This window comes from Oncorhynchus tshawytscha, linkage group LG06 (assembly GCF_018296145.1).
Source record: "Oncorhynchus tshawytscha isolate Ot180627B linkage group LG06, Otsh_v2.0, whole genome shotgun sequence".
NCBI classification, from domain to species: Eukaryota; Metazoa; Chordata; class Actinopteri; order Salmoniformes; family Salmonidae; genus Oncorhynchus; species Oncorhynchus tshawytscha.
This window is the reverse complement of record NC_056434.1, coordinates 47,643,946-47,660,230: the sequence shown is the minus strand read 5'-3', so window position 1 is coordinate 47,660,230 and position 16,285 is coordinate 47,643,946. Positions and strand designations below refer to the sequence as shown.

Genomic DNA, 16,285 nt, shown 5'->3' with positions numbered 1-16,285 from the left:
AGGTCATTTAAGTCATAATGGGTTTGTTGGGCCCATAGAGATAGGATACTATTCTGTGGTCGGGCCTTATCATTTTACATGATTATGTTTTCTTATCAAACATTAAATAGCCATAAAGTTCAAGGCTACTATTACTGATAATGTATGTAAGGTAGTTGAATACACATAAATCAATGTGACTATGAGGCTATAAACATTTCAAATAGCCGAAATAAATACATAAATAATTCGCTGAATGCAAACGAAGGGATAGCCCAAAGCCATATACACAAATATATTTAAACAGTGTAGGCCTATATGACTGGTAAACCTAATTTCATCAGTGGAACGTAAGCTAAACACAGAGGGCCTAGCCCGGTAATTCCTCAATAGACCACTCACCTTTACGCGAGCATAAATGTGTCATCACCTGTCCTCCTCCAGAGTCGACTTCTTCGTGCTTGGTCCAGTTGGAATACCTCGGATCTCCTCTAATCACAACACGTGTACCTTGTTTCTTCAGGTACATGGGCTCCTCCGCTAAGCCGAAAGTCCCCTGTTTGTCGTAACATTTCCAGGCATGTGCGCTGTCACAGTTGATGATTGAGGCCAGGCGAGCGTGCAGAGGTATCGCACTGCTCGTGTTGGCCCAGAGACACTTCGACGACTGCGTGTGATGCAACTTCATATCGTTCGTCCATTCCCATTGTTGATAAGGACTGGCGACATTGCATTTTCCAAGGATAACGGTCGTTTTGTGGGTAGACAGGCATAGTTTCTTTGGGGTGTGCACAATAAGGAAACTGTCTAAATGGAAGATGCAAATTGAAGGTGAATTAATGGTGTGGAGACAAACAATCATTGAAAGACTGAAGGTCTAATGTTCCAAAAACGAATTAAGAGCCACATTATTATTATTTTGAAAGCAGGTTAGTAATGTCGTTTTTTTAAATGCATAAATCCAAACATTTCTCAAATAGCTACGGCCTAAAAAAGGCTACATATTTACGCTCTGAATTTTCTTTAGGTGTTGCTAAATAAATCAGGTGAAAGTAATTTGTGATTGACATAATTTATTATTCATTAATTATCCACATCTCAAACCTACAGGGTGAATTTAAATTGTATTTATTTTATTAGGCTACCAGTAAAATAGTATACGATGGTCAATATAAAATGAAATACGTATTTTCTTTGCCAAAAAATGAACTATTTGTTACAGTGAGAGACTACTTTGATCATAATATTTGAAATAACCTCAAACATTCTTTCACTGCCTGGCTTCCCTGTGTAGATAAGGATAACTAAAGTTTCCGTTAAATATCTTCAGGCCTACGCACAATAAAGTTATTGCTCTAATAAGCAAGTAAATTAACCGACATCTTCACACTTTAAAAGTTAGTCTACTTACTTGACGAAGTACATCGAAAAAGTATAAATATAAGGAAAAACAAAGTATCCATTTTAGTCTACAACTCGTAATGGTTTGACTCGTCCGGTAGATTCAGATGAGCTGAGGCGTCAAAGGGAAGTGTCCTTCTAGGGAGGAAAAAGTCAGTGACTTGCGTTTCCTTCTATTCAATTGTTTCATAGTAAAGTAACCGTCAGCACTGGACATTGACAGGGAAATGCTGTTTTATCGGAAATTCCAAAGAACATCACAGATGTTCAAGTGTTCAGATAGAAGGCAAACAAACGCAATGAGGGGACACCGGTTTATCAAATCAATTCACATTTTATTGGTTGCATAGAGATACAGGGCTTTCAGAAAGTATTTACACGCTTTGACGTTTTCCATATTCTGTTGTGTTACAAAGTAGGATTAAAATTGATTTAATTCGCACTTTTTGTCAACAATCTACACAAAATACTGTACATTGTCAAAGGGGAAGAAAAATTCAAATGTTTGTAATTTTTTTTAAATTAAAAAATTAACACTAATATATCTTGATGAGATAAGTATTCAAACAAGAGTCAATATACAGTGGGGAGAACAAGTATTTGATAACCTGCTAAATCGGCAGTGTTTCCTACTTACAAAGCATATAGAGGTCTGTCATTTTTTTTAATCATAGGTACACTTCAACTGTGAGAGACGGAATCTAAAACAAAAATCCAGAAAATCACATTGTATGATTTTTAAGTAATTCATTTGCATTTTATTGCAATTCATAAGTATTTGATACATCAGAAAAGCAGAACTTAATATTTGGTACAGAAACCTTTGTTTGCAATTACAGAGATCATACGTTTCCTGTAGTTCTTGACCAGGTTTGCACACACTGCAGCAGGGATTTTGGCCCACTCCTCCATACAGACCTTCTCCAGATCCTTCAGGTTTCGGGGCTGTCGCTTGGCAATATGGACTTTCAGCTCCCTCCAATGATTTTCTATTGGGTTCAGGTCTGGAGACTGGCTAGGCCATTCCAGGACCTTGAGATGCTTCTTACCGAGCCACTCCTTAGTTGCCCTGGCTGTGCGTTTCTGGTCGTTGTCATGCTGGAAGACCCAGCCACGACCCATATTCAATGCTCTTACTAAGGGAATGAGGTTGTTGGCCAAGATTTTGCGATACATGGCCCCATCCATCCTCCCCTCAATACGGTGCAGCCGTCCTGTCCCCTTTGCAGAAAAGCATCCCCAGAGAATGATGTTTCCACCTCCATGCTTCACGGTTGGGATGGTGTTCTTGGGGTTGTACTCATCCTTCTTCCTCCAAACACGGCAAGTGGAGTTTAGACCAGAAAGCTCTATTTTTGTCTCATCAGACCAGATGACCTTCTCCCTTTCCTCCTCTGGAATCCTCTGGATCATCCAGATGGTCATTGGCAAACTTCAGACAGGCCTGGACATGCGCTGGCTTGAACAGGGGGACCTTGCGTGCGCTGCAGGATATTAATCCATGACGTTGTAGTGTGTTACTAATGGTTTTCTTTGAGACTGTGGTCCCAGCTCTCTTCAGGTCATTGACCAGGTCCTGCCGTGTAGTACTGGGCTGATCCCTCACCTTCCTCATGATCATTGATGCCCCACGAGGTGAGATCTTTCTTGGAGCCCCAGACAGAGGATGATTGACCGTCATCTTGAACTTCTTCCATTTTCTAATAATTGCGCCAACAGTTGTTGCCTTCTCACCAAGCTGCTTGCCTATTGTCCTGTAGCCCATCCCAGCCTTGTGCAGGTCTACAATTTTATCCCTGATGTCCTTACACAGCTCTCTGGTCTTGGCCATTGTGGAGAGGTTGGAGTCTGTTTTATTGATTGTGTGGACAGGTGTCTTTTATACAGGTAACGAGTTCAAACAGGTGCAGTTAATATAGGTAATGAGTGGAGAACAGGACGGCTTCTTAAAGAAAAACTAACAGGTCTGTGAGAGCTGAAATTCTTACTGGTTGGTAGGTGATCAAATACTTGTGTCATGCAATAAAATGCAAATGAATTACTTAAAAATCATACAATGTGATTTTCTGAATTTTTGTTTTAGATTCCATCTCTCACAGTTGAAGTGTACCTATGATGAAATTTACAGACATCTACATGCTTTGTAAGTAGGAAAACCTGCAAAATTGGCAGTGTATCAAATACTTGTTCTCCCCACTGTATGTTAGAATCACTTTTGGCAGCGATTACAGCTGCAAGTCTTCCTGAGTAAATCTCTAAGACCTTTCCGAACCTGGATTGTGAAACATTTGCCCACTTTTCAGAATTGTTCAAGCTCTGTCAAATTGGTTGTTGATCATTCCTAGACAACCATTTTCAGATTTAAGTCAAAACTGTAACTTGGCCGCTAAGGAACATTCACTGTCATCTTGGTAAGCAACTTGAATGTAGATTTGGCCTTGTGTTTTAGGTTATTGTCTTGCTGAAAGGTTAATTCATCTCCCAGTGTTTGGTGGAAAGCACTGAACCAGGTTTAAAGCTAGGATTTTGCCTGAGCTTAGCTCTATCCTGTTTATTTCTATCCTGAAAACCCCCCAGTCTTTAACGATTACAAGCATACCCATAAATGTCACACCCTGATCTGTTTCACCTGTCTTTATGATTGTCTCCACCCCCTCCAGGTGTCGCTTATTTTCCCTGGTGTATTTGTCCCTGTGTTTCCTGTCTCTCTGTGCCAGTTCGTCTTGTCAAGTCAACCAGTGTGTTTTTTCCTGTGCTCCTGCTTTTTCTTATCTCTCTTTTCCTAGTCCTCCCGGTTTTGACCCTTGCCTCCCCTGACTCTGAACCCTTTCTGCCTGACCATACAGCCTGCCCTTACCTCAAGCCTGCCTGCCACTCTGTACCTCCTGGACTCTGACCGTGTTATGATCTTTTGTCTGTCCACGACCGTTCTCTTGCCTGCCCCTTGGATACCCGAACCATCTGCATCTGGGTCTCGCCCTGTGCCCTTATAATAACATGATGCAGCCACCACTATGCTTGAAAATATGGAGAGTGGTACAGTAATGTGTTTTATTGGGTTTGCCAACATAACACTTTGTATTCAGGACCAAAAGTACATTTCTTTGCATTTGAAATATTTTTATTTTGTACAGGCGTCCTTCTTTTCACTCTGTCAGTTAGTTTTGTGGAGTAACTACAATGTTGTTGATCCATCCTCAGTTTTCTCCTATCACCGCCATTCATCTATGTAACTGTTTTAAAGTCACCATTGGCCTCATGGTGAAGTCCCTCAGCGGTTTCCTTCCTCTCCGGCAACTGAGTTAAGAAATATGTCTGTTTCTTTATGTAATGTCAGGAGAGTGATGGGTGTAGAGTCAGGTGCAGAGAGCAGAAGTTTCACGGGGAAAAAAACGCTTCATCTACAAAAATGTAACTGTTTACATAAACCGGACAGCGAAAACCCAAAATGAACAAAACACCTCCAACGTACAATGACAACAAGCCCGCACAAACACAAGCGGGCTAAACAAACTTAAACCCCAAAACCCCAACAAGGAACAGGTGAAAACGCCAAAACCCGAACAGGAAGGGGAGCCACCTTCGGTGATATTCGTGACACTTTGTAGTGACTAAATCCAAAGTGTAATAACTTCACCATGCTCAAAGGGATAGTCAGTGTCTGCTTTTTACTTTATTTTTACCCATCTACCAATAGGTGTCCTTGTGAGGCATTGGAAAACTTCCCTGGTCTTTGTGGTTGAGTCTGTGTTTAAAAGAGATCAGAGATGAGGTGGTAATTCAATAATCATGTTAAACACTATTGCACACAGAGTGAGTTTCTACAACATATTTTTACTCCTGAACTTATTTAGGCTTGCCATAAAAGGGGTTGAATACTTATTGACTTAAGACACTTTGAAAAACATAATTCCACTTTGACATTGTGTATAGACCATTTACAAAAAATTTTTGCTGTCAACAATTTTAAATTCAGTCTAACACAACAAAATGTGGAAAACGTCAAGAAGTGTGCAGGTGCAGCGAATTGCTTATGTTTTTAGCTCCAACGGTGCATTAATACCTAAATATCAGTGGCAATTTTAGCATGTAAATCTTGGTGGGGCACACTAAAAAAATAATAAAAAAATGGGATGCATGTCAGCAAAGCCATTACACAACACTACACTAAACAATCCATTAATTGCACTATAATGGTGACAAACGGTGACCACAAACTGCTAGGGCCTACATGAAGCTGTCCCAACAGCAGAGTCCCAACAGCAGTTCCAACACCTGACTAAAGCTACACCTGGCTATCAGCGGAGCCTTGTCTGGCAGCGGAACAGTTCATTCAGCCTCATGTACTGCCTTTAAAAAAAGCATAGCTGATATGGCTGACTTGCTTAAAAAATGTAGTTTCTAATGACAATTTGAGATGTACAAACTATGGCATAAGGGGACGACGAGTGGATAAGAGGCAAACCATAATTTCGATTAAGACCGTAATGAGCGAGCTAGAATGGATGTAGTCAATAACTATTTGTTCAGTACTTTTGAAATGTACAGCGACAGAATTCAGAACGTGGGCCGTTCTTACAGTATTCTCCCTGTACACCAAGTCAGAACTGTAGGATAAATAAAGTGGGCATATAAGCAGATAATGAAAGCTCTTACAATATTCAACGATTACATTTCTCTAAAACAGACTATAGGCTACATGTGCACCAACAAGTCAGAACAGTAGGCGAAATTAGGAGGGGTAAATGGACCAAATAATTAGGGTGCGGCACATGGGTTACTAATAGCTTACTACACAACATACACTTAGTATTACTTTCTTAGGTACAGTATACATGTAACGAGTGCACTGAGAGTCAGGAAGCAAGTTCAGGGAGTGAGTGTTTTAATAAATAAATTAAACAAACATGTAACACAAACAACGCACAGACGTGAAAACAGAGTCAATAACACCTGAGGAAAGAACCAAGAAAGTGACAGATATAGGGAAGATAATCAAGGAGATGATGGAGTCCAGGTGAGTGTCATGAGGCGCAGGTGCGCAAGACGATGGTGACAGGTGTGTGGGACAATCAGCAGCCTGATGACCTAGAGGCTGGAGAGGGAGTATACGTAACAATATATATCTCCCTGGCATATTACATAATTTATGCAGCAGCATACAAGACATGTTTGGGCTCACCTTGTTGTGCTGTGCTGACTTGAACAGGAAGGTGGTGCGGCGGTCCTTTGTGGGAAAATTTTGTCATCAAATCTGTCATTCTCTGGATTTATGGAGCATTCAAGACAACTGAGAACTGAAAAAAACAAGGTTTAATCATTAGAGTCCGGAATATAAACATACTGAACAAAAAAATAAACGCAACATGTAAAGTGTTGGTCCCATGTTTCAAGAGCTGAAATTAAAGATCCCAGAAAGCTTCCATATGCACAAAAAGCTTATTTCTCTAAAATGTTGTGCCCAAATTTGTTTGCATCACTGTTAGTGAGCATTTCTCCTTTACCAAGATAATCGATCCACATTTTAAGAAGCTCTTTAAACAGCATGATCATTACATAGGGGCACCTTGAGCTAGGGACAATAAAATAACACTCTAAAATGTGCAGTTTTGTCACACAACACAATGCCACAGATGTCCGAAGTTTTGAGGGAGTGTGCAATTGACATGCTAACTGTAGGAATGTCCACCAGTGCTTCTGCCAGAGAATTGAATTGAATCATAAATCGCCACTGATATTTTAGAGAATTTGGCAGTACACCCAACTGGCATCACAACCGCAGACCACGTGTAACCACACCAGCCCAGGACCTCCATGTAACGTATACGCAGGGAGTCAGGAAACAGGTGCAGTAGGTGAGTTTAATAATCATCATCATCATCATCATGAAGCTAATACAAGACAGGAGAAGCGTACTTAACGTAACCAAAACCAATACTGCCTGATGACTGAGGCTTACTGAGGGATATATGAAGGGAGAGTAATCAGGGTGGTGATGAAGTCCAGGTGTGCTTAACGATGGGGAGCAGGTGTGCCCATATGATGGCTGCCAAGTGTAATGTGGGTTAGTAGACCGACGACGTCGAGCGCCGGAGTGGGGGAGTGGGAGCAGACTTGACACTCCACAGCTGGCTTCTTCACTTGCGGGATCGTCTGAAACCAGCCACCCAGACATCTGATGAATTTCACCTGCTCTTTCCACATTTAAATGCCTTTGAACGGCGTATGGTAGAAAGTGCCAGGCGCACTGGTTTGTGTCAAAAACTGTAACGCTGCTGGGTATGGTCCAAGGATTGTAGGCCAGCATCCCTGATGAATTGAGGCTGTTCTGAGGTCAAAAAAAGGAGGTGCAACTCAATATTAGGAATGTGATCCTAAGGTTTGGTATACTCAGTGTATAAACTCAGCAAAAAAAGAAACGTCCTTTCACTGTCAACTGCGTTTATTTTCAGCAAACTTAATGTGTGTAAATATTTGTATGAACATAACAAGATTCAACAACTGAGACATAAACTGAACAAGTTCCACAGACACGTGACTAACATAAATTGAATAATGTGTCCCTGAACAAAGGGAGGGTCAAAATCAAAAGCAACAGTCAGTATCTGGTGTGGTCATCAGCTGCATTAAGTACTGCAGTGCATCTCCTCCTCATGGAATGCACCAGATTTACCAGTTCTTGCTGTGAGATGTTACCCCACTCTTCCACCAAGGCACCTGCAAGTTCCCAGACATTTCTGGGGGGAATGGCCCAAGCCCTCACCCTCCAATCCAACAGGTCCCAGACGTGCTCAATGGGATTGAGATCCGGGCTCTTCGCTGGCCATGGCAGAACACTGACATGTAATTCCTGTCTTGCAGGAAATCACGCACAGCACAAGCAATATGGCTGGTGGCATTGTCATGCTGGAGCGTCACGTCAGGTTGAGCCTGCAGGAAGGGTACCACATGAGGGAGGAGGATGTCTTCCCTGTAACGCACAGTGTTGAGATTGCCTGAATGACAACAAGCTCAGTCCAATGATGCTGTGACACACTGCCCCAAACCATTACGGACCCTCCACCTCCAAATCGATCCCGCTCCAGAGTACAGGCCTCGGTGTAACGCTCATTCCTTCGACGATAAACATGAATCCAACCATCACCCCTGGAGAGACAAAACCGCGACTCGTCAGAGAAGAGCACTTTTTGCCAGTCCTGTCTGGTCCAGCAACGGTGGGTTTGTGCCCATAGGCAACGTTGTTGCCGATGATGTCTGGTGAGGACCTGCCTTACAACAGGCCTACAAGCCCTCAGTCCAGCGTCTCTCAGCCTATTGCGGACAGTCTGAGCACTGATGGAGGGATTGTGCATTCCTGGTGTAACTCGGGCAGTTGTTGTTGCCATCCTGTACCTGTCCCGCAGGTGTGATGTTCAGATGTACCGATCCTGTGCAGGTGTTGTTACATGTGGTCTGCCACAGCGAGGACAATCAGCTGTCCGTCCTGCCTCCCTGTAGCACTGTCTTAGGCATCTCGCAGTCCGGACATTTATTGCAATTTATTGCCCTGGCCACATCTGCAGTCCTAATGCCTCCTTGCAGCATGCCTAAGGCACGTTCACGCAGATGAGCAGGGACCCTGGACATCTTTCCTTTGGAGTTTTTCAGAGTCAGTAGAAAGGCCTCTTTAGTGTCTTAAGTTTTCATAACTGTGACCTTAATTGCCTACCTTCTGTAAGCTGTTAGTGTCTTAACGACTGCTCCACAGGTGCATGTTCATTAATTGTTAAAGGTTCATTGAACAAGCATGGGAAACAGTGTTTAAACCCTTTACAATGAAGATCTGTGAAGTTCTTTGGATTTTTACGAATTATCTTTGAAAGACAGGGTCCTGAAAAAGGGACGTTTCTTTTTTTTCCTGAGTTTATTCTCCAAACACCGGCTTCGAGGGCATTATCACTTTTATACAAAGGGTTACCAACATATTCAAATAATGATTGACATATTTTCATTAAAAACATTATTTAGATTAATATATTCATACTATTTCATCCTTGCACAAATCTAAGGTTGCTAGAGACGCGACCCAGTCATTGTCTTTTTGTTCTGTATCTATGGACGCGACCCAGTCGTTCAATCTTTTAGTTCTGTATCTATGGATGCGACCCAGTCGTTCAGTCCTTTTGTTCTGTATCTATGGATGCGACCCAGTCGTTCAGTCCTTTTGTTATGTATCTATGGACGCGACCCAGTTGTTCGTTCTAAATGTTAAATCGCGATAATGGCTGACTACGTTCTTATCCCTTGCCAGCCAACTACGGCTAATTTACAGTCACGTCAAAAATTGCAGCCAGAATAACAGAAAAGTAGCTGCGTTTGCATTCGTTTAAGCTGTGTTCTAGTGACAATTATTTGGATACATTCATTTCAATGAGCTAATTAGGCACGATTTCGCCTGGTATAGAAAATGTGCTCACTCGTCAGGACCCTGTTGTTCAGAGGATCTAGTTAACAACACAGCTACAGTAACACAATCACTTCAAACTGAAGATGGAAAGACTGCAAATTAGCTGCGTTTCATTGTACATTTTTAAAATATATATATTTTTTGTATGTATCCATAAAAATGATGCCAGCTGATTCATGATTTCGACTCACTGAGAAATGCTGCCTGCCTGCCTGTCTGCCTGTCTAGTCCCGACTCTCGAACACGTTCATTACTATGGGACCGCAGGAGATCGAATTTCAATATTGAAAAAATGTTGCGAACGTCGGAGAGACAGATAAGGTTTATACAAATCTCAGCTGTTGAAAATGAAATGTTAGTCTAAAAGAAATGTGAGATAGATGCTTTTTTATAGTGGAGATCAAGTTTATAAATTGCCTGGTTGTGCTGATGAGACAGTGGATTGCTCAGTCAGATGGAACAGATTAAATACATTTTTTAATGTCATAGATTTAACGGATGGTAACTTGTGGAATAGACACCGGCTGGAATGCGGTGTTAACCAATCCGCATTCAGGATTCGACCCACCCGTTGTATATTTTTAGTTAAACCCTGGGTTGAATTGAAATAATACCTGTTAATGACTTCACAAATGCTATATAAGCCTAAATAGTATCATTAATGATATACTGTATGACTTACATTTCATTTGCTCTGTTAAACCTACCCTTTGGAATGACTTCGATAGCAACAGTGAATCTATTTGCTTATTAAGTGGAGATCTCTCAATAATCATTCTCACGTTAACACATTGGTAGTAGTCAGTGACAAATGTCAAAGCTAACTAGGGCTGGGCTTGGTTTAAACCCTGGAAGGGAGACGAAAGGGATAGCTGTAGCTAGATCAACGCTCCAGTAAGGAGGTGCTGCCCAACCTATAGTTTTTTTCTGCTAGTGGATATAACATTGAAAATCTCACGTTGTTTCAAAGGTGCAAATTCAACATATTTTATACAAGGTTTGACTAGGTTGAAAATTGGTTACCATGACATAATCCTGTGGTTGAACGTTCACCCTCAAAACAACACTTGATGACCTTTTTCAAATCCAATGTATTTTCCAATCACATTTTCCAATCCAATTTGACAAATTACATTGAAACAATGTTGATTCAACCAGTTTGTGCCCAGTGAGTCATGGCTTCACAGACTTGAATCATGCCAGCCCTCCACACAAACACATATTACCATTGGCCTTGAGCCTCAAAATACAAGGCAGTTGCAACATTGGCAAGGTATCTGTATGAGTGAGAACACCAATCTGCATAAAGATGATGGCACTCATGATTTTAGGGCCATCGGAAGGCATAAGTTAGTAAGTCAAATGCTGCCATATTTTGTTGACATGCATGTCATGACATAATTGATGGTGAAAAGGTAATAGAGGACGGAATGGATTGGCGAGTGGTAGAGAGAGTGAAAGAGAGAGAGAGAGAAGCTCAGAATAAGGGCTACAACACTCCAGGGTCAACAGATCCCACGAAGGACCCTATCTCCAGCAGGAGTGGGTCCTTCGTGGGATAGGGGCCCTACACTAACCCTGTCTCTCCTGACCTCCCGCCTCATCCCTTCCCCCTGTGGAACACTCTACCCCCTCCCTAACATCCTGTGCTAGTCTGGGGATAGTGGAGGGGAGGAGGAGAAGGATGAGGAGTGGGTTGAGCTCTCGCTCTCTGAGCAGGACATCTCCTCCACCCTTCTTCCACATCCTCCTGTCAGCCTCCACCCACAGTACTTTCAACCTTCACATGTCGTTGACACACGAAGCCCTAACCTGTCCTGGACCTTTGCTCATTGACACAGCAACAAATGTTGTTAGAAAGCCCACAGTTGTTGAGTTTTTTGTATCTAATTTGAAGAGAACTTATAAGTGAACAGTTAGTTTGTTGCCAATGCTAAATGAATATAGGAGAAACACTGACACTGCTCTATCTGAACTAAACAACAATAACCCACAGACACCCAGCACTGCGCAAGGTGAGCTGTGTCTCATCTGCTTTTACACTCTTTAAAAATAAAACTAAGGCTGTCACTCCACTACAAAAATCTCCACAAACCAACCACACAACAAAAACAGCATACAAAGAGACCCTCTGGGTATTGTACACAAAGACAGCTTCTAGAACTATGGTCAGTCATAATTTCAAACTGAAAATCTTTACCATTACCATCTCACTCACATTCTGGACCTGCATTGCATTTTCTGTCTGTCTGTCTGTCTGTCTCTGATTTTGTCATCTAAATGTGTGTCCTCTCCTCCCGTTTCTGGTATGTCCTGGTTGGGTCCTTAAAGTTCCCTTATGGTTTCATGCTCATCCCTGTGTCTCATCTCTGCGTCCAGCCAGACACCACATCACCCCCCTGGCATGTGTGCAGCTCAGTTTTGTCCAGTGTTCCCAACCTGGTCCTCAAGTACCCCCAACATTATACATTTTAGTTGTTGCCCTGGACAAACATGTTGAAAAACATAATTCCACTTTGACATTATGGGGTATTGTGTGTAGGCCAGTGACAACAACAAAAAACTCAATTTAATCCATTTGATATTCAATCTGTAACTCAACAAAATGTGGAACAAGTCAATCAGGGCATAAAATTAACTTTTTGGTACACGATCCACTGCTAGTTAGGAGACAGCGGAGGGGAGGGGGAGAGCTCTCTCTCGCTCTCTCTCTCTCTGAGTAGGACATCTCTTCCTTCCTTCTTCCACATCCTCCCGTCAGCCTCAACCCACCGTACCTTCAACCTTCACATGTAATTGACAGATGAAGGACTGACCTGTCCTGGACCTTCAATTGTTGACGCAGTAACAACTGTTGTTAGAAAGCCCACAGTTGTTGAGTGTTTTTTGTATATCATTTCAAGAAAACATATAAGTGAACAGTTAGTCTGTGAGAGTTTGTTGCCACTGCTACAGTAAATTAATATAGGGGAAACACTGATTACTGCTCTTAAATATCTGAACTAAACAGCAGCAACAACCCACAGACACCCAGTGCTGCGGTGGTGACTTCTGCATTGATATTGTCTTCTAGCCTGGCTGACGCGACCCATGTGACTCACAGCACAGGGAGAGCTGTGACACACTATTCTGGGAAGGAGGCTGTTTGTTAATGCAATATTCACTCAGAAATGTGAGAGACGGGTTTGATTGGTTCTCTCAAATGAGACCTCTCATTGTTTGGATTTGAAAATCCAACCATTGTAATGGAAGGGGTCAGCGCTCAGGGACTGTGTGTGGGTTGAGTGTGAAAGACACAGAGGAGAGCCAACCAGTAAAAGCACAGCCCCCTTCGTTATCAACGTTTTGTGCCAACAATATCAAAAGAGCCATTTCAGACTCTGAAGTCAGGGGGACTTCAAGAATTAGGTGTTAGCCAGACTAACTGTCCTCTGCTTTACAAACGGAAATCATCTGCTTTTGACACCATTTTTCTTTTAAAGAAACTGTGGCTGTCACTCCACTACAACAACCTCCACAAACCAACCACACAACAAAAACAGCATACAATGAGACCCTCTGGCTGTTGTACACAAAGACAGCTTCTATTGTTTCAGAGAACTATGGTTGGTCATAATTTCAAACTGAAAATCTTTACCGTTACCATCTCACTCACACTCTGGACCTGCATTGCATTGCCCGTCTATTTGTTTGTCTGTGATTTTGTTACGTTACAGCCTCATTCTATAATGGATTAAATAATAACACAATACACCATGATGACAAGCAAAAACTGGTTTTTAGAAATGTTTTTAAAAAAAATAATTAAATCACATTTACATAAGTATTCAGACCCTTTACTCAGTACTTTGTTGAAGCACCTTTGGCAGTGATTACAGCCTTGAGTCTTCTTGGGTATGACGCTACAAGCTTGGCACCCCTGTATTTGGGGAGTTTCTCCCATTCTTCTCTGCAGATCCTCTCAAGCTTTGTCAGTTTGGATGGGGTGGTCACTGCACAGCTATTTTTAGGTCTCTCCAGAGATGTTCGATCGGGTTCAAGTCCGGGCTCTGGCTGGGCCACTCAAGGACAATCAGAGATTTGTTCCGAAGCCACTCATGTGTTGTCTTGAGGTCCTGAGCCCTCTGCAGCAGGTTTTCATCAAGGATCTCTTTGTACTTCGCTCCGTTCATCTTTCCCTCGATCCTGAATAGTTTCCCAATTCCTGCTGCTGAAAAACATCCCCACAGCATAAGGATGGTGCCAGGTTTCCTCCAGATGTGATGTCTGGCATTCAGACCAAAGAGTTCAATCTTTGTTTCATCAGACCAGAGAATCTTGTTTCTCATGGTCTGAGTCTTTAGGTGTCTTCTTTTGGCAAACACCAAGCAGGCTGTCATGTGCCTTTTACTGTGGAGTGGTTTCCATCTGACCACTCTACCAAAAAGGCCTGATAGGTGTAGTGCTGCAGAGATGGTTGTCCTTCTGGAAGGTTCTCCCATCTCCACAGAGGAACTCTGGAGCTCTGTCAGTGTGACCATTGGGTCACTTCCCTGACCAAGGCCCTTCTCCACCGATTGCTTAGATTGTCCAAACTTCTTCCATTTAAGAATGATGAAGGCCACTGTATTCTTGGGGACCTTCAATGCTGCAGACATTTTTTAGTACCCTTCCCCAGACCTGTGCCTCGACACAATCCTGTCTCTACGGACAATTACCTCGACCTGATGGCTTGGTTTTTGCTCTGACATGCACTGTCAACTGTGGGACCTTATATAGACAGGTGTGTGCCTTTCCAAATCATGCCCAATCAATTGAATTTACCACAGGTGGACTCCAATCAAGGTGTAGAAACATCTCAAAGATGATCAATGGAAACAGGATGCACCTGAGCTCAATTTCAAGACTGAATACCTATGTAAATAAGGTATTTCTGTTTTTTTTTTTTTTTTTGTTATACATTGGCAAAGTAAAAAAAAAAAGTTTTTGCTTTGTTATGACCTGGTATTATGTGTAGAAAAAAAACATTGAATCCATTTTAGAATAAAGCTGTAATGTAACAAAATGTGGAAAAAGTCAAGGGGTCTGAATACTTTGCGAATGCACTGTAAATGTGTGTCCTCTCCTCCCCTTTCCAGTATGTCCTGGTTGGGTCCCTAAAGTCCCCTTATGGTTTCTTGCTCATCCCTGTGTCTCATCTCTTTGTCCAGACCGACACCACAACACTAACCTGGCAGGTATTCAGCTCAGTTTAGTCCAGTGTTTCCCAACCCTGGTCCTCCAGTACCCCCAACAGAACACATTTTCATTGTAGCCCTGGACAAACGCACCTCATTCAACCTATTTGAGGGCTTGATGATTAGTTCACAAGTTGAATCAGGTGTGCTTGTCCAGGGTGCCAATAAAAATGTGTACCGTTGGGGGTACTCGAGGACCAGGGTTGGAAAGCACAGGTTTAGTCGACCACGACGTACTGTTAATGGACAGTGATTTAGGCTACAGTACAAGTTTCAATAGACGGATGACAGTACAGAAACAGAGAGAATGCTGTATGATAGCAAACGTTGACTCACGATGGTGATGCGTCTGTAAGATCCTCTATCCACAACATACTGCAAAGGGAGAAGCCCCCCCCCCCAGAAACAAATCAGACTTACAGACTCAATTCCTTTGTAAAATATATTTTCAAATGATTTCCAAAAGTCAGATAAAGCAACATACCTACTTTTTGAAGTGTGTCTTGATACAGTGGCTAGGGTGAGGTATATGCTGGTCTCTCCAGGTCTTCTCCCTGTTGACCCATTGTGTTCCATCTGGGAGCTGAGAGGTCAGAGAGAGACTGTGGCAGACCCTGTCCCACAGGGCCAGATAAATGGAAGGAGAGGGTGGAGGGTGTTGGTGCACTCCCATGCTTAGCCAGGGAGGTCCCTGGATGCCCCCCTCCTCTCTCTCTCTCTCTCTCTCTCTCTCTCTCAGCCCCCCTTCTCCTTCCCTCTCGCTTTCTCTTTTTCCTACCCCCCTTTCCCTCTATCTTTTGTACCCAGCCTTGCCAGTCTGTTCCTGCCCCTCTAGTGCCAAGGTCTAGAGATAAGGCTGGACAATAGCATGCCGTTCCAGTGCCCAGAATGGTGCAAAATATTTTAAAATCATTTGGATTAATATGGTATTCTTAGGCTTTTATACTGGTCAGGGTTGAAGCGTGAGTAAAACTACTACTCGTCTTACCTCGTGCCCTTCACGACACACTCTCTGCACAAAATGGATGGATGGGAAGATTTAGTACCATTTCGTGCAGAGAGTGAGCTTGTATACTTAACCCCACTAAAAACAAGCCTGCTGCTAATTGGTGAAGAGGAAGTTCCACCCTCTACAGGAAGATATGCTGTGTAACCCTGGTCTGTCTACATAGACCCCAGAGCTCTGGTCTCTGGACACATGAACCCCCTGATCTCTAGCCCCAAGCACAGAGAAAAAAAGAGA

General features: G+C 42.6%; 1 long non-coding RNA gene across 1 annotated transcript; it reads right to left on the bottom strand.

Annotated features, from left to right (window-relative positions):
- Positions 1 to 6,619: 6,619 nt before the first annotated feature.
- Positions 6,620 to 15,775, bottom strand: LOC112253387. The gene is made up of 3 exons (XR_002954000.2): positions 15,531 to 15,775; positions 15,379 to 15,417; positions 6,620 to 6,677 (listed from the first exon to the last, which is right to left on the bottom strand). It is a non-coding gene; the product is annotated as an uncharacterized LOC112253387 (long non-coding RNA).
- Between the last annotated feature and the right edge of the window lie 510 nt (positions 15,776 to 16,285).